At 23.7% G+C, this 17,427-nt stretch overlaps 1 protein-coding gene and 1 long non-coding RNA gene across 40 annotated transcripts in view; one reads left to right on the top strand and one right to left on the bottom strand.

The window, feature by feature from the left end:
- The window catches only part of LOC409422, a 198,351-nt gene that overhangs the window by 149,998 nt on the left and 30,926 nt on the right, over window positions 1–17,427 (bottom strand). The window lies entirely within an intron of this gene.
- LOC102654728 lies at window positions 11,992–16,103 on the top strand. Of its 2 annotated transcripts, XR_001706246.2 has the most exons (3): window positions 11,992–13,268; window positions 13,805–13,904; window positions 14,995–16,103. It is a non-coding gene; the product is annotated as an uncharacterized LOC102654728 (long non-coding RNA). The 2 variants fall into 2 exon arrangements; XR_001706245.2 differs by having other exon boundaries at window positions 13,805–16,103.

Raw genomic sequence — 17,427 nt, 5'->3', positions numbered from 1 at the left:
CTTTCTCTTTAAATAAAAAGAATGATGGTTTCGTTTTTCTGTACAAATTCTATATTTTGTGACAAAACTGTAAAATGTTTATAATAGTTGATGTGATATAATTAAAAATCATTGAGCTTCTTTTTCAATTAAATTATTGTTTTTGCGAACTGTGGATATTTCCGTGCACTTTTTTAAATTATCATCTGTAAAAGATTTTAATTTTTTTTTTTTTTTTACAAAAAACACAATGTATATGTTTGTCATTATAATAGATTCTATTCGATAAATATAATGATCACAGCAGACACGTTGCATCAATTTTACATCAAACCGAAACATTGTAAGAGAAATAGAATTAGATCGTATCAGTTAATTACGTAGTTATTTTTTCCGAGATATAAAGATCTAAAGATTTAATTTACGTAGTGAAACAGTGAAGATGAAAATGATTAAACTAACTTTTTATTTTAAATTATAATCGATTTTATTTTATAATATTTATTTTATTTTATTGAAATGAATCTCTCATTTATTTTTTATTTTTTATTTCTTAATTTATATTATATAAATTATCAGCTGATGGTTTTTCATTCATATAATCATACAGTTGATTATTTCTTTTTGTTTAAACTAACATGCTAAACTATACTAAATATAATAATATAATATAAATTATTAATTAAATTTCAATTTTAGCGATATCATTAAACTTAACGATTGTTTATACTTGTTTATATAAACAGTTGATTACATAACGATTCATATTTCAATCAGCTGATTATTATTACTTTTTATTATTACTTTTTAGATTTTTTCTTTTTAATATCATTAATTAACGCTCATAAATTTTCAGCTTTGACGGTTTATTTTTTTTATTATTTTACATACATGAGAAGTTATCGTAGTTCATCTATGGTATCACAGCTGATATTCACGAGATTTCATTATAATGTTATATTTTTTATACAAATAAAAATCAGCTATAGCAAAATATCTGACTAAATCTATCGCTAGTTCTTGAATTATTAAGTTCATGAAAACGGAATTCTGCTTTCTTAGTGAGAGCAGTTATTTTCATACTCAATTTCTTTAGAGTATCCCTAAAGCGAGGTGCTAAAATATCCATTTTAGTATTTTCCTTCCGCTCAAGGATCTCCAGAATGAGAATGTCCGTAGTGCTTTTTGGGCGAATCTTCTATTTCTGCTAAGTCTATGACAAAGGAGAAAGTGTAGCTGACTTTTGCGCCTGGTTCTGCTGTTAGCGATATCGCAGTTGTTGTTTGCAATATTCTCTTCAGACTCTTCTCTTTTATCTCATATTTTGGTTTTCTTTGCATTTTTTTTTCCTGATGGCATTCTATTTGTTTTTGCAGATTGGATCGTATCATCTTTTCTCGGTCCTATAGAGTTCTTGCCGTTATTCAAGGCAGATGCAAGTTTTTTGCCTCCGCACCGTGCGTTCTGTGTTTCTTCTTTGTTTCAACGAATGTCACACATATTGATTCACATTTCCTAGACAGATTAATCTTTGATTTCTGTCAAAATCTTAGATTAGTCGTGATATTTCAAACGAATTTGCGGACGAGTTCATCGCTCTCTACCTTTGTATTCTCATTACGAGACTATTGTTATTTTCGTCGCAAATAATCTAACTCTTTTTTGAATTCAGCAAATTTCTTATCAATAAGCTCATTTATGATCGCCATAAGCGAACTCCCCGGGAAAACGTCACAATGATGTGTATCTTTTTTCTCCGTGAGTATTCGATTGCAAAATTATTGCAAAGCGAATTTAACAATGAATTCACACTTCAATCAACAGATTTGACCAAATCTGATACTCTCAACATATTTATTTCGCTGACTATCAAAATAATATATTAATATTTTTTTAATATTCGCATAAGAAATCTTTTGAATGATGCGGAAAGATAAAAAATTTAAGTGTATTGTTAATTAGAATCTCATGTATACACATGCATAATTCAACATGTTGTTCGGATAGAATTTTATTCAATTCCAGAGCTTTATCAAAACATATGAAATAATCGGAAATAGACGTCCCTTCCGTTATAGCTATCTTTAAATTCTTTATAACTTCTTCTGACTGAGCCATTTTGCCAAATTCTCATATATATCGTACGAATTTCACAATTATCCTATTTTTGATATCATTTTGTTATATATGGAATGAAATTTGTGCCTTGGAAATGTAGCATTTATTTCATAATTCAAAAATGAATATTAGAGAACATTAGAAATCAATTATATTTTAATAATCGTGGCTCATAACAATAATATCTGACATTCAATATCTGATATACATAATTACCAAGTGCCATTTTCAGGTTTCACTAGATGGCAATATCCATACATTAAATGTAACATATACAAAAGGGAAATGTGAAAAAAAAAGAATTTAAATAGGTTATTCTAATTAGGCAATGAGTTGCAAAAAACCTTCTTTGAAAATCCTGTATTCATGTAACGGAATGTTGTCATTCGGAGAAGAAGAGGAAGTGAAACTATTATTATCGTTATGATAATGATAGATTATCCTAATTGGGCAATGAGTTACAGAAAATCTTTTTTGAAGATTCTGTGTTTATGTAATGGAATACTATCATTCGGAGAAGAAGGGAAAGTGAAATTATTATTATCATTATAGTTATTGCTATTGCTGATGGAAATTTGATAATTGGATTATAAAGTAGTTTTTTGCTAAAATTCAAAGTGCACTAAAGGATTTTAATGGTTTAGAGTTTTATTCAATCATCAAGAAATTAATAAATATGATATATAAGTCTTGCAATGAATTTCCCAAGTAGGATGATCAGAAGCCATTAAGTTAAATATAATTTTGAAACATAGTCTTATTTTGCATTCTCTATAAGCTTAGCAGCATCAAATCACAGATACCCTAGGTCATGATCAATGTAATGCATATTTTATATATCAACCATTTCAACTCTTTGTGCAAGATCGATTGTTGATATATATAAAATATTTAAAACAGCAATTACTGCCAAAGCGTTTTTGCGTCTATCCAGTATTGTTGGACTCCATTGCAATTCCGAGACAAATCCTCAGATATCCAACCTCCTTAATTCATAATATAATTCTGGTTGTTAACTGTATAAATAACTGTATAAATAACTGTATAAATAATTGAAGAAATTGGTTTCTTCAAATTATTTGATCTGGTAAATAATATCATCTAAGTCTTGCAGTTATTTAGAATCATCTTCAAATCTTTGAAAAAATGAGATTAAAATAATTTTGAAATATATTCAGTTAGTTTTAAATAGTTAAAAGATACAAAATTGCAGTCCAAATAAAGCCAACGAAGTTTTTCTATAAGATGATATATTATTGAAATACAGTAAAAATAAAAATGACCCTAGAACTGAACTTTGAGGGACATCAATCCTTATTACCTTTAAAACTTTTTATCATATATCTGTAAAAATAATCTATTATGCAAATAAATATGTAAAAATTTGATTAATTTAGGGTGAAATTTTAGCTTAATTAATTTATGTATTAGTTCATTATACCATATTGAATCGAAGTTTATGTCTAAAAGAATCATATCAGAGTATCTATTAATGTTCATATTATGGCAATAAAATTGAACATTCTTATCAATTGCTGAGTAATAGAATATTTCTCTTTGAAACCGGATTGTTCATTGATAATGATATTTTTGATGATGTGATTTATATTTTACAAGTTTTTTCAAGTATTTTTGCCGTTATTGGTAATAGGGTGATTAGTCTGTAACTTTTCGGAAATTTGTAGTTCTTTCTCGATAGAGATGGGAATCACTTTGACAATCTTTTGCACCAGAGGAAAATATGCAGTCAAAATGCAAATTCTGAAGATATATAATTAAAGATTAATCCTGAAGGATGCTTTTTTTCAACATCTTACCGGAAATCTTATTCCATCTACTAACTTTACTAGGTTTAAATCTACTGATATATCTGATAATGTACCAATAATGTAAGAGTTAAAAATCTAGAAGATCATCACAAAAAGATAGATTAAAATATTTTGTAATATGAAAAATCTTTAATCTTTTATTAACTTCGGTCTGCAATGATGAATACGAGTTATATGTTAGATCAAATAGTGAATTGAATTGAACCATAAGGGAGATTTTCTTTTTATTGTTTTTTCATTGTGAAAGTTATCCAAGCAATTTTTTATTTGATATTTGATTAGGTTTCTTGGTTATTTTCCTATAAATTCACCTATAATCCTTCATTTTCATATTGACTATTTGATCTTGGATATACTTCCATTTAAGATAGATTATTTTTTTTTAATGTTCTTATTCAATGAATAAGAATGAATTGCCAGCGATGTCTTGCCGCGTTTCTTAAATTAATTAGTTTTTTTAATTCCAGAAGAAATAAATCGATCTGGAGTATTAACATATTTTGTTGTTTTAAAGAAACACTATTCTAGGAAATGCTATAAAATAGCAATATTTTATAGCTATAGAATAGCTATAAAATAGCTATTGCTATATTAATCTCACTAGTCAATGATAATTTAGATATTATACTAAATTTATATGTCTTCTCTCTATAACTGTCAGATAAGTACTGTTGCATAACTTATTAGTGGGTATTAATAAGACCGATCTATATAAGAAGATAGACTTTCAGACATTTCAAATTGCAAATCTATTAGCGAGTTTATCAGGAAGAAATTTGTAATAGAAGAAAGACTGAATAGAAGAAAAATTTTATTTTAAGTAATAATGGATGGACTAGAAGAAAGATTAAATAGAAGAAAAATTTTAATTAATAGTGAATGGACTAATAATGAAGTAAATCTGTTCTAATATATGCTCGTCTAAAATTTTATCATTATGATTTGAAAGAAAATTATTCCATTATGTTTGGTATTTAAGTCATCTTCCGAGATGAATAATTCATTAAATCCAATGATTATGTCCAATGCAACTTATCTAAGCTTTTACCAGGACAATAAGCTGAAATTACTATTAAATTAAATGGCACTGTCTTTATCTGACTCGATATTGTCAGGCACAATTGGATTGCGGATGAAACCCCTGTGTATTAGAATTGCGATCCCTTCTTTGAAACTACCGTTCGTATGATCGTTTCTAATAATGTAATTTGTTGAAAAAACTTTAATTCCAAAATTAAACCAGATTTTGAGAGTAAGGCAATACCAATCTGTTTTCTTTCAGAATAAATCAAATTCTAATAATATGTTGCGTAACGAACATTTCATGACATGATGCTGAAGTTGATGAAAGAGCCAATCATTTATGAAAAAATGAGTTGAGTATCTTGAAAACTTCTATTTTATTAAAAAGAGAACGACACACAGCTAGCTTGAATTTTAAGAATTTAAAAACTGTATGCTTTTTAATGCTTTTTAACAAAAGAAATTATACCTTTAAATAGATTATTTATATCACTAATGTTATAATCAGATTTTGTTACATTTACAGGTTCGGGAAGAGGGATGGTAACCGAAATTTGCTTAATTCTTTTCGAAATCTCATTATAATTCTTGATATATTGATATTCTTGAAAATATTATTAAAAAGTACTCACAGAGGTTTTAGCAATTAGATTCCTAAGCAATATATTTCTTGATATAATCTTCAAAAGTTTCAGTTTTTCTTGATATTTACCAACAATTTTCACTGAAATTTTCTGAAATTCGTCATGTATTCGCCATCACAATTAGCATTTGGATATCTCATGTGCTAATTTGCTGCATGTTCTCGAAGGATGTGCCTCTCTATACTTGATATATTTCGGACTCTTGAAACAATTACTCGAGGTATTGCTAAAAGCCTGACAGTTATAACATTGTATATATTCTCTAATTTTTATGAACTTTTCCCAGTATATTCGGTACTACTGGAACAAGTTTTGTGTATATATATATATATATATATAGCAAATATGTAAAAATACTTGGCAAAAATATAATTTTATAAACAGAATTATTTCTAACTAATTTTAGAGGAATACAGCTCATAGGATTTAAATTCATTTTTTTCAATTCGTCGATAATTATTTTACAATTGATATTTAAAAATATTATAAACTAAAAATTTGCTTTATTTAGGTTTATAAATGCGAAATTGTATATTTTACGATAAAATAATATTAAAATATATAAAATATTACTCGATATTAACAGATAATTCATTATTTTCATTAATGAAAATTACAACGATAAACATATTAGTATTATATCAAATATATTATCACTTGTTGATAATGTGACGCAAATAGAATATTTGCATTTACAAAAATTTAATCAATTAAGCATCTAAATTATTATTATTATTATTATTATTATTATTATTATTATTATTATTATTATATATTTGGTATGTATTTTTTTTCACACAATTTTCATATTTAAATAATTTCTTTCACATAAATATTTTAAATTCATAAAAACATGCACATACATTTGAAATTAAAAAAAAAAATAAAATTTGTAATTTATCTTGGATCAAATTTTTTCGTAAAATTTTACATAAATTAATGTAAGTCAGTAAACTTTGACCAATAAATCAATTGATTACTATTGTCTCTATTTTATCCATACTTAATTTTTATCATTTTTAGATTATTGAATTGAAAAAAAATAATGGAAAAAAGTGAAAAGTTGCAATTGATACACATTGATCCATAAATGATATAAAATGATAGCATTTATTGTAAATTTTTTTCAATGAATATCTTAAATATGCACGTTAGCCATATTATCAAACGTACTTTTGGAATTTTTTTGAAAAATTTTTTCTATAAAATTCTTCTATAAACTCCTATTTAAGGCACATTTCCATTGTTCGTTTTTAAAAATTAAATTGATATTGATGAATTTTTCTTTTTATATCGCTCACGTTCGATTTTTTTTTATTATTATTATTTTATTATTATTAATTTTAACACATACAAAAGAAATTAAAAACTATTACTAACTATACTATTAAAAACTTATTAAAAACTAATTATTTAATAACATGGAACATTTAAAATATTATTTTCATTCTCTATTTTATTTCTTTCGCATCTTATAAAATTGAAGACAATCAAACAAAATATTTCTATACGTGTTTCATTCTTTATTATCATTTATTATTATTCAAAAATAATAATTTCATTCGAAAATTCTCCGCATAAACTTGTTTTTAATAATATAATTTATTTCAAAGAAAAATTAATGAATAATAATTGTAATATAAAATAATTCTAATGATTAAAATTTCAATGAAATAAAATTTAATAAAAAATATGAAAAAGAATATAACATAAACTCGCCATTACAAAGATATTTCTTTAACTGATTTGCTATTCCAGAATTTCTCACATAATCACATAATTATTTTTCTCTGAAACAGATAAAGTAGATGTTCTCACACTTATTACACATACTACTTAGTTTTACGCATATTCATATCGTATAATACATTATATTATTTGCTTTTGTTTACAATTTTATTTTATGTAACAAATAAATAACAAAGAATAAATAATAAATTCTTTATAATCCAATAATTATTAAGGAATATATTCGTATAATAAAATAAAATATATTAATATTGAAATGATTAATAATGATTAATAAAAAAGAACGCATCGAATTCGTACATTGTTGTTATCGAAACATTTTTGTCAATAAATTTATCGCTCTAAAATTTCTCGCGTGATCTCTTATATTGTTTTTTTACTCATACACGCATTTGTACATTTTATCATAATAACATTCTTTTAATACTTTATTATAATTATATTTCATTGTATGAAATAATTTTCCAATTAATTTATTTTTAATTTTTTACATGTTGTTTCATACAAAAGTTATTTACAATTATTTTTAATTACAATTATTTTTTGTAGAATTTATTTTTAACATATTTATAATTATAGTTAATTAATAAATATATTTTTATATAATAAATATAATAATTTATATAATAAATTATTTTTATTACATATACAGAGTATTAATATATTAAACATGTGTGAGATATCTTTGGAGAGTGGATCCTAGACATCAAAACGATGAAAAAAGTTTATATACACATATATCCAATAAATCTTAATTAATGAGTTATAAACATTTTAAGTTTGTATTAGATGGAACGAAACGGCGAAAGAGCAAGAACGCTCAGCTAGGCAGTATCGTATTGCAATGTCGCTTGTGTAGCGAATCCCTCAATGAAAATATATATACTGATATTTTTTTATAATATATACAATTGATTATTTCAAATGAATTTCAATATAAATAATATATAATGTATACAAATATCATGTAATGTGTAATAAATTATGCAATATTTTTATATCATTTAAAAAACAATTTTAATTATGTAAATTAAAATCTATGTAATTAGTTATTTAACAGAAATTTGCCTCAGACTAATTATAGTAAATTCTACAATATTTGCAATTATATGATGATTATACAATATTTCATTTAAAATCATAAATAAATCAGTTTATTTCATTCAGCCTGCAATGTTTATCGAAATAGAAACAATAGAAACAAATTAAAACACACTTTTATAAGATTTCTAATTAGAAAAATTGAATGTTTTTATTTACACAATTGCTTTTTTTAATTACTTTCATATGTACAAGAAAATCCGAAATACTTGAATTAATTTGAATTTCAGATTATTAAATTATCGAATTAAATCAAAATATTTATCTTTATTTCATTAAATATTTTTTATTCTTATGCGAGAGAAATAATAATCAATCTGAATATAAATAATATAAATCAATATTATATATTAATATCACATATTCATAAAAAATGCATATATATTGCAATATTTTTTTTATGTATGCTTGAATGAATATTATAAATTCATTAATTTTATTTTCACACTTTTATTTCTAATATATGTTACATGAACGTTATGAAAAAACTGAATCCAAAATAAAGCAACATCTTAATAATGGGAAAAATTGTTGACTTAGATTTTCATATTCTTATACTTAAAACACACAAACATAACATTCGATTTTGAATCTTATTTTTTCTTTCTATCAAGTCTTTTATGTCTCTTTTTTTAACGCTCAGCATTCAATTGTTGACTATTCTAGTAACACATTGTCACATCGCGGAATTTGATGAAATAATAATAATATTTCTTTAAAATAAATAATTTTTAATTAAATAATTTTCATATAAAATTAAATTATATAATAATAAATAATAATCAAATAATTTTATTCAAAGAAATTAATGTGAATAAAAAAAATCTAATATGTAATAGTAATATGAAAAAAAAAAATGTAATGCTTATATGATTTTTTTAGTAAATATAAGTATTTTTTAGTAAATATAGTGAACTTATATTAAAATTATATCATATTAAAATATAAATATTGAATTTCAACTTTTTTTTTTTAGTAATCTCATATCGGAATAAAAAAATATTGAATTTAAGTGAAATAGAAACAAAAGTTTTTCAATTGATGCTTCAATAGTCTATGAATTTCAAATTTATTCAAGTTTAATTAATGACTTTCTTGTACATGTGTTATGTGTAAAAAAATACAATCAATCTTTCTAATCTGAAATCTTATGGGAGTGTGTTTTGATTTACTCCTATGGATTTCGATAAATAGGCAAATTGAATATCAAACAATTTAATTATGAATTTAAATAATATGTTTGTACCATAAAATAATTTATCTATGGATTTATATAAAGTAGTGTATATGTTAATATTCTGAAATTTATTAAAATTTCAGATAAGATTTTGTTAAATAAGAAGTTACATAGTACGTACATTATATTACATTACATTAAAATTTATTTGAAATAATCAATTGTATATATTGTAAAAAAAGTATTAGTATATTTATTTTCATTGAAGGGTTCCGCTACATTACAATATAGTATTGCTGCGCACTCAGTTGAGCATTCTTTCTCTATTTAATAAACTTAAAATGCTTATAACTCATTAATTAAGATTTATCGGACATATATAAATATGAACTTTTTTCATCGTTATGATGTCTAGAATCCATCCTCCGAAGTGTCCCACATGTTTATTACACCCTGTATACTATAATAAATTTATTTTTAAACATTTACCAATAACATACTTTTATGTAGAATCTTGAATATAATGATATATTGAATATATATATTGAATATAATATTGAATATTGAATATAATGATATAAAGTTAGGAAATGAAATTTATTTATAAAATGTTATATTATAAAATAATTTAATGAAAGAAATTTTAATAAAATAATAAATGAAAAAAAAATTGGATGTATCAAATTCCTATTGTTAATTATTGTTATTATGTTAAGATATTTTTTTCAACAAATACTATCACATATTATCACATATTTTTATATATCTTATATTCTTTAACAGAATATTAGAGTATAGAGAATATTATCTTATATTCTTTTAACAGAAACTAAAGATTATTTTATAATAAAAATTAAATAGCAAATATAGAATATAAATATAAAATGTAATAAATATATAAATATATAAATATATATAAATTTAAAAATGTATAAATTTAGAAAACAAAAAAGAAAGATCATTATCAATCTGTATATAATTTATAATAAATAATATATAATATAATTCATAATTTATAATTTTTAAATATTTCATAATTTTTATATGAATAAAATAAAATAAATGAATAATGAATAATAAAATAAATGAATAAAATAATATAGTAATTGATTGTATAGTTAATAAAAAAGTTTAAATATAATGTTTATGTTTCTTAATTTTATTAAGTATTTTATTGTTGAAATATACATCTTTTTTATTATGAATTCGAATGAAGAATTGACCGATATGCTTCACTTATGGAAAAGCATATGGAAATTGTTACGAGACAAGAAAAAATTATATATCATAAAAATTTTCTTCTCAGAGAATTTCTAATGAAAAAACATTTCAGAGAGTTGAATGTTTAATTGAATTTAAGGATATATGGGTATTTTATAAAAAAATGCTAATACGTAATATTCAGAACATTAAGAATTTTTATTACAGAAGAATCAGTGCTTCGGAATATAGAAGAAAACTCAAATTCTAATACTAAAGAAATAGAAAAAGAATTAAAGAAGAAACTAAAGAAGAAGAAAAAGAATTAATCATACCTCGGTAATATTGAAAGAAAATGGTTTATATTCTTATTATCATCAAAAAGTGCAAGAATTAATTCCGGCCGATTATGTATGAAGATTATTATTTTGTTCAGAGATAAAAAGATTATTATTTTGTTCAAAGAAAATATAATGAAAATATAAATTTTATTAAACATATATTATTTACGAAGGAAACCACCTTTACAAGAGAAGGAATATTTAATTTTCAATTTTTGATAAATGTATGGCTAGATATATTAGACAATAAATTAATAGAACCTAAAAGAATTTTGAAAAGTTTAACAATAGATATATCGATTGTGAAGGACTAATAGTGGTCACCGAGATCGTCTGATTTAAATTCGTTAGACTTTGCATTTACTTAAAGAATTTATTTTACTGTAAAAACCAAAAGTGAAAATATTTTAAAAAGAAGAATAGTTACTGAATATGAAAATATAAAAAATAACTCAAGATAAATAAAAAGAATTAAAAAAAAAATTTATAAAAAGGATATCATTATGTATGGAAGAAAGTGGTCAACATTTTGAATATATGATAGAAAATTTTAAAAGTAAGTATCAAAAAAATTCAATTACTATTACTATTAATATTAATTTTCTGTTCTTTTTGTTTTATAGTAAAAAATAAAATTATTTAATTTATAAAATATTTAATAATGTTAACGATGAAATGAAATTTTACGAACGCATGATAAGCAAATAGTATGAAAAAATGCATGGTAAGCAAAATTAATTATTTTAAATATTATTTAATTTTTATTATTGACACTATTTTTCAAATAATTTCAAATACAGAATATGAAATGCGCAAAATAAGATTATAAACACAAGCAAATAATATAACATATGATATAAATATATGTAAAACTAAATGGTATGTGTAATAAGTATGAGAGCAGAGATGCATCTATTTTGTCTATTTGTAGAAAAACAAAATAAAAACAAATGATCATGCGAGAAATTCTGGAACAACTACTTAAGAAAAAATACCTTTGTAATAATAACGTGGGCGTAAATATTATAAGATATGAGTAAAAAAATTAATAACGCAAGTTTTATATATTCTTTTTTATATTTTTTATTAAATTTTATTTCATCCAAATTTTAATCAGAATTATTACAATTATTATTCGTTAGTTTTAAATCATCTTCAGCGATACTTATTTTTATCTTGATGAATTGATTAATCGACAAAATTATCGCATTTGGGATTAAAAAAATCCATAAATGATTGTTGAGAAACAAATGCATCCATATGAACTATTTTTGAACTATTTTTTTTTTGAAAATGTGGTTAGTTAGATAATAACAGTTAATGGTGCCCGCTATTTCGACATGATAATCCAGTTTTTTTTATGCCTAAATTGTAAAATATGGACAACATGTGGTTTCAATAAGACAATGCCATATTCCATATAATCCGAAAAATAATTCAATTACTACATGAATCATTTCATGATCGTGTAATTTCCCATTTTGGTGATCAAAATTGACCTAGATTGTATGATTTAATATCATTAAATTTTTTTTTGGGATTTTTTAAAAGGTTTTTCTAATGTTTATGCCGAAAAGCTTACGATCAGGTGATAATGAAAATGATGCTGCAGATGAGATTTGTATTGTTTACAGGAATGATGCTATAACTATTATGACCATTTATAATTGGTTTAAGAGATAGAACTTTTGAATTTTGAAAAATGAAGGACCCTATAGCCCCCCAGCAACGATAAATACGGATCTTATTAAGGCTCGCTGAAAATCCGCGATACAGCGTGTAAGAGATAATGGATGCCATTAATATTTCCAGGAAAATAATAGATAGTCATCTGACCAAGATGGGATATGTGAATCAATATGAAATTTGAGTTCCACAGCAACTATTGACGAAAATCGACTTTATGAACCGCATCTCTACGTGCGATTTCCTTCTTCAGAGACATGAAAGAGATCCTTTTTTAAAGAGGCTTATCACTGGAGAGTAGACTTGGATTTTATATCAAAATGCATCAAAAATGTACTTGATTTAAGTAAACCTTCAACTATCGCGAAGCCTAGACTTCATCTGAAGAAAGTTCTTTTATTCATTTATTGGGATTGGAAAGGTATAATCTATTACAAGCTTTCTCAAAGTCTAAAATTATCAATTTTAAAAAATATTGCAATCATATTGATAAATTGAAAGCCGCCATAGTAGAAAAATGGCCAGAATTGGCAAATAGATGGGGTCAAAACCACATATTGCATTGACTGTAAAAAAAAAAAGTAGTTACAGTTTGATTGGGATATTCTATCGTATCTTCTATGCTCTGTAGATCTTGTTTTATCCGATTATTATTTATTCCTGTTATTAGAAAATTCTTTTTGTGATAAATGACTCAAATTCGTAAGTGAAATAAAAACACATCTTGAGAAATATTTTGCAAATAAAGCTCAACAATTTTGGAATAATGAGAGATGGAAGAATGTGATAGAGCAGAACAGTTTATATATAATGCAATAAATTAATCTTAAATAATAAATATTGTGTATTCATTTCGTATCAAAAATAAGAAACAAATTTATAGGACATCTTATTATATTTCGATCTAGGCTTAGAGACAGAAAAAATTTTATGATTTTTAATTTTAAATCGTTGCAGGGCATTGATCATCGGTATTGTTTCCCGACCATCTATGATTATAAGAAGCACTTCGCCATCTGATATATTCTCAATTTATCCTTTTGGAATAAGATGATAGGTATGAATGGCAAGTATATTTAATAACTTTTTTCTATACTATTCCCAAGATAGTTTCCATCTTTATAATGGATTATGATACGGATCACGAAAATTTTACTCTTTTATTATTGATTCGAGGATTACTTTGCTCTCAATCATTACTGTTTATTTTATTTGGGAATTTTTACATAACAAAATCGATTAAGTCATCATGATGACGAATGTGCTCTATTTTGTAGTATATGCATCGAAAGAGAATATGCGCGAGCATTTCGTTATATATTTAATACTTTCTACAGAACATATATTTGTTTGGGGATGGCTCTGTTCATTGCAACTTTATTCCCTGTGATATCAATCTAGAGCTGTCAGATATTGATAGTTTTAACAGAGTTGGATTATAGTAGAACTATATATTTTCTTTTTTGTCATTGATAAAGTTATGTATTGCTTTCCTTGGACATACACTTCCAATATTTTAATTCTCGCTTTTTTGCATCTGCCTTCTACTTATCGATTCATGTAACCGGTCAATTGAGTCTGGTCAAGGTTTAAATTTATTTTTTAATCCGCCCGTGCGAAGGCTTGAATGATCGAGATTATTAAGGAAATATAATTCCTTTAAACTGATGCTAATGCATATAATCTCCAGCTTTAGAAATCTAATTCCCCATTTTTGTCCTCACAAATAAAGTTCGTAAACGCTGAGTGAAGAATATTCTCGAAAATTACTGTCAAATTGCCTCAACATTTTCACTAATGCTACTGCAATTAAAAATAATAGAGATAAATAGAAAGTAAATTCACTTTCTGGGTTTTTTTTCTTATGGCGTAATTAACTTATTCCAGAGAGTGAACCCAAATATCTCAAATATCTTATTCGTGTTTCCGCAAAAGATGCTTTCTACTATTAAAATAGAGATCAAAATCTTTCATATAATAAGAATCTCATTAGTACATCAAAAGATTTAGATGTTGATATGAACATATTTAAGATAAGATAATTCTCCATTATTTTTAAGACATTCCTGGCCAAGAATTCGTTACTAGTATTGGATTATCGGGGAAGGTCAAAGAATATAAATATTATTCCTCGTTATTAATTTCAGGCTGTTTCTTCAACGCGAAGAGAAGTGGTTCTAAAAATATATTGAAACACAGCAGGATAAAGGATTTCTACTTTACTCCATGAAACAAACTGGACAATTGACTTATCGTATTGCATATGAGTTTACATATCTTGGTCACTGACTGTACTGCTTGTGAATGTCTTTTTCGTAGAATAACATATGAAATGTTTTTCTAATATCCAATTGCATTACAATCAAACCTTCTTGGACTTTACTTTGTAAGATTTCGGTCAGGATGTGCATATTATTATAACATCTTTTTTTCTGATGTAAAACTCTTTTGATAAGAGATACTATGTCTTAAATTTTGTATCGATTATATATAAATCCAATATAATCAATATAACAGAGAATTGATTATGAGAGGAATATAATTCTCGCATTCATTATTTAAGAAATATTCGTTCTTTTTAAGAAATAAGAAATAAGTGCGATTTCAAAAAATAGGCTGCAATTCAGTAATTATTAAAAGATTATACTTTCTAAAAATATTTACTATTTCATAAGATAGTTGACATTTTTTGATCTCGTCAAGGCTAGGAACAATGTCCATTTTGATTTTGAATGATCCGATTTAGATGAGCGTGAGAAAAAATCATTGAGAAAAAAATATTTCTCCAAATCATTCAAGTTAGACAGATTTCTTTTATAACTCTCATACATTTGCCTTACGTTGACTTGAAGAAAAAATTTTTCTTGTACTCACTGCAAATTTAAAAAAAACATTTAAACATTTAACAAGAAGGCCTCGATTTTTCTTTAAAAATTGTAGGTTTTATATAAAAGAGATATTGCTGATAAATCTTTCGCAATCCTCTTCTTTTGGTCCTTCTCTGCCGGTAGATACAATATCAGTTGGTAATATATGATCAATTTTTTTCAATACGATGCTATCCATCTATTGGTACCTATCCAGATGATGGATAATTAAATTAAAATAAATCCTTCCATGAATTTAAAAAATTTTAATATCATAATTTCAAAAAAGAGTATTACAAAATTGGCAAAAGAAGAGGCAAAAAAAAATTCTTGTCTCAAACTAATTCTTACTGGCTTGTCAGTGAAAGAAATATTGAAAAATCAAGGAAGAGAAAAAATGAGAAAACGTATAAAAGGTAACATAATAAATATATAAAACGTACAAATTTTTTAATAAGAAACGATAGTGATAGAAAAATCAAAATTATAAATAACAATAAGAAAATATTAAAAAATCAAATAAAAAATTATTAATAAACATGTATATATAAAAATAAATTAGAAAATAATCGGAAAATAAAAATATCTTATATTTAATTTGTTTCAAAATCTATACAAGATGAACAATGAATTTATTTTAGGAATGGAATAATATGTAAAATATAACATACATAAAATGTAACAAACTTATTGATGGAATACTCAAGTTAACAATGATGATATTTGTATGTAATTAACGAAAGACTAATATAGTATTGGCATCTGATATAAAATTTTGTTTGTTTTTCGAATTTTTTCTTTCTTCCTTGTTCCAATTTCGATATAAATTCAAAATTTGTAATAAATGTATATATATAAATATTTTTTTGAATTGACACAGGAACAATTTGTTATCAATCTATATTTTTTTAATATAATTATTTGAATTATAATTATTTAGTTTCATTCAAATTCTTAATTATATATGTATTAATTATTATTTATTCAGATTTTTTTCTTCATTTTATGTTATATGTTATATGTTATTCTTTGAATAAAAATACATATTTATTTTATATTTATTTTATTTATATTTATGATATAAATTAGCATATATTACATATTATGTAATATAAATTAGCGTAATATATTACATATTACATATTATTATATACAAATAATAAAATTAGTTATTAAGAGTAAGAACAAAATATTTTATATAGTCTTCATAGTGATCAGCGTATCAATCGTCATGATTTTAAAACATTTCAGATAGTTAAAAAAAATAAATAATTGGAATAAAAAATTATCAGTAATTATCTTCAACAAATTATAAAACTAAAAACTCAAATCATTTTTCTTTTTTTTTTTTATAAAAAATCATTTTTTAAATGACATTATATAATTTTTTCTATATAAATAACATATATTATTGTAGATAACATAAAGATGAATTCAATGATATACAATATCAATATATTTATATATTTATATATTTATATATCGATATATTTTTTCAATCATTAATGTTATTCTTTTAGTGTTATTTTACTGTTGGATATAATTAGATTTAATATCGTTTCTATATTATTAAATGTTCCATAATTTTTTGAGTCAATCAAAAACAAAAAAATATAATATTTTATTATATATAAACATAAAAAATCAATTTTATATTTAATTTACGAATTTTATGAAAAGAAATAAATGCGAGTTTAAGCAAATTATAAAATT

Source organism: Apis mellifera, linkage group LG3 (assembly GCF_003254395.2).
Source record: "Apis mellifera strain DH4 linkage group LG3, Amel_HAv3.1, whole genome shotgun sequence".
NCBI lineage: Eukaryota > Metazoa > Arthropoda > Insecta > Hymenoptera > Apidae > Apis > Apis mellifera.
This window is presented reverse-complemented; position numbering and strand designations above follow the sequence as displayed.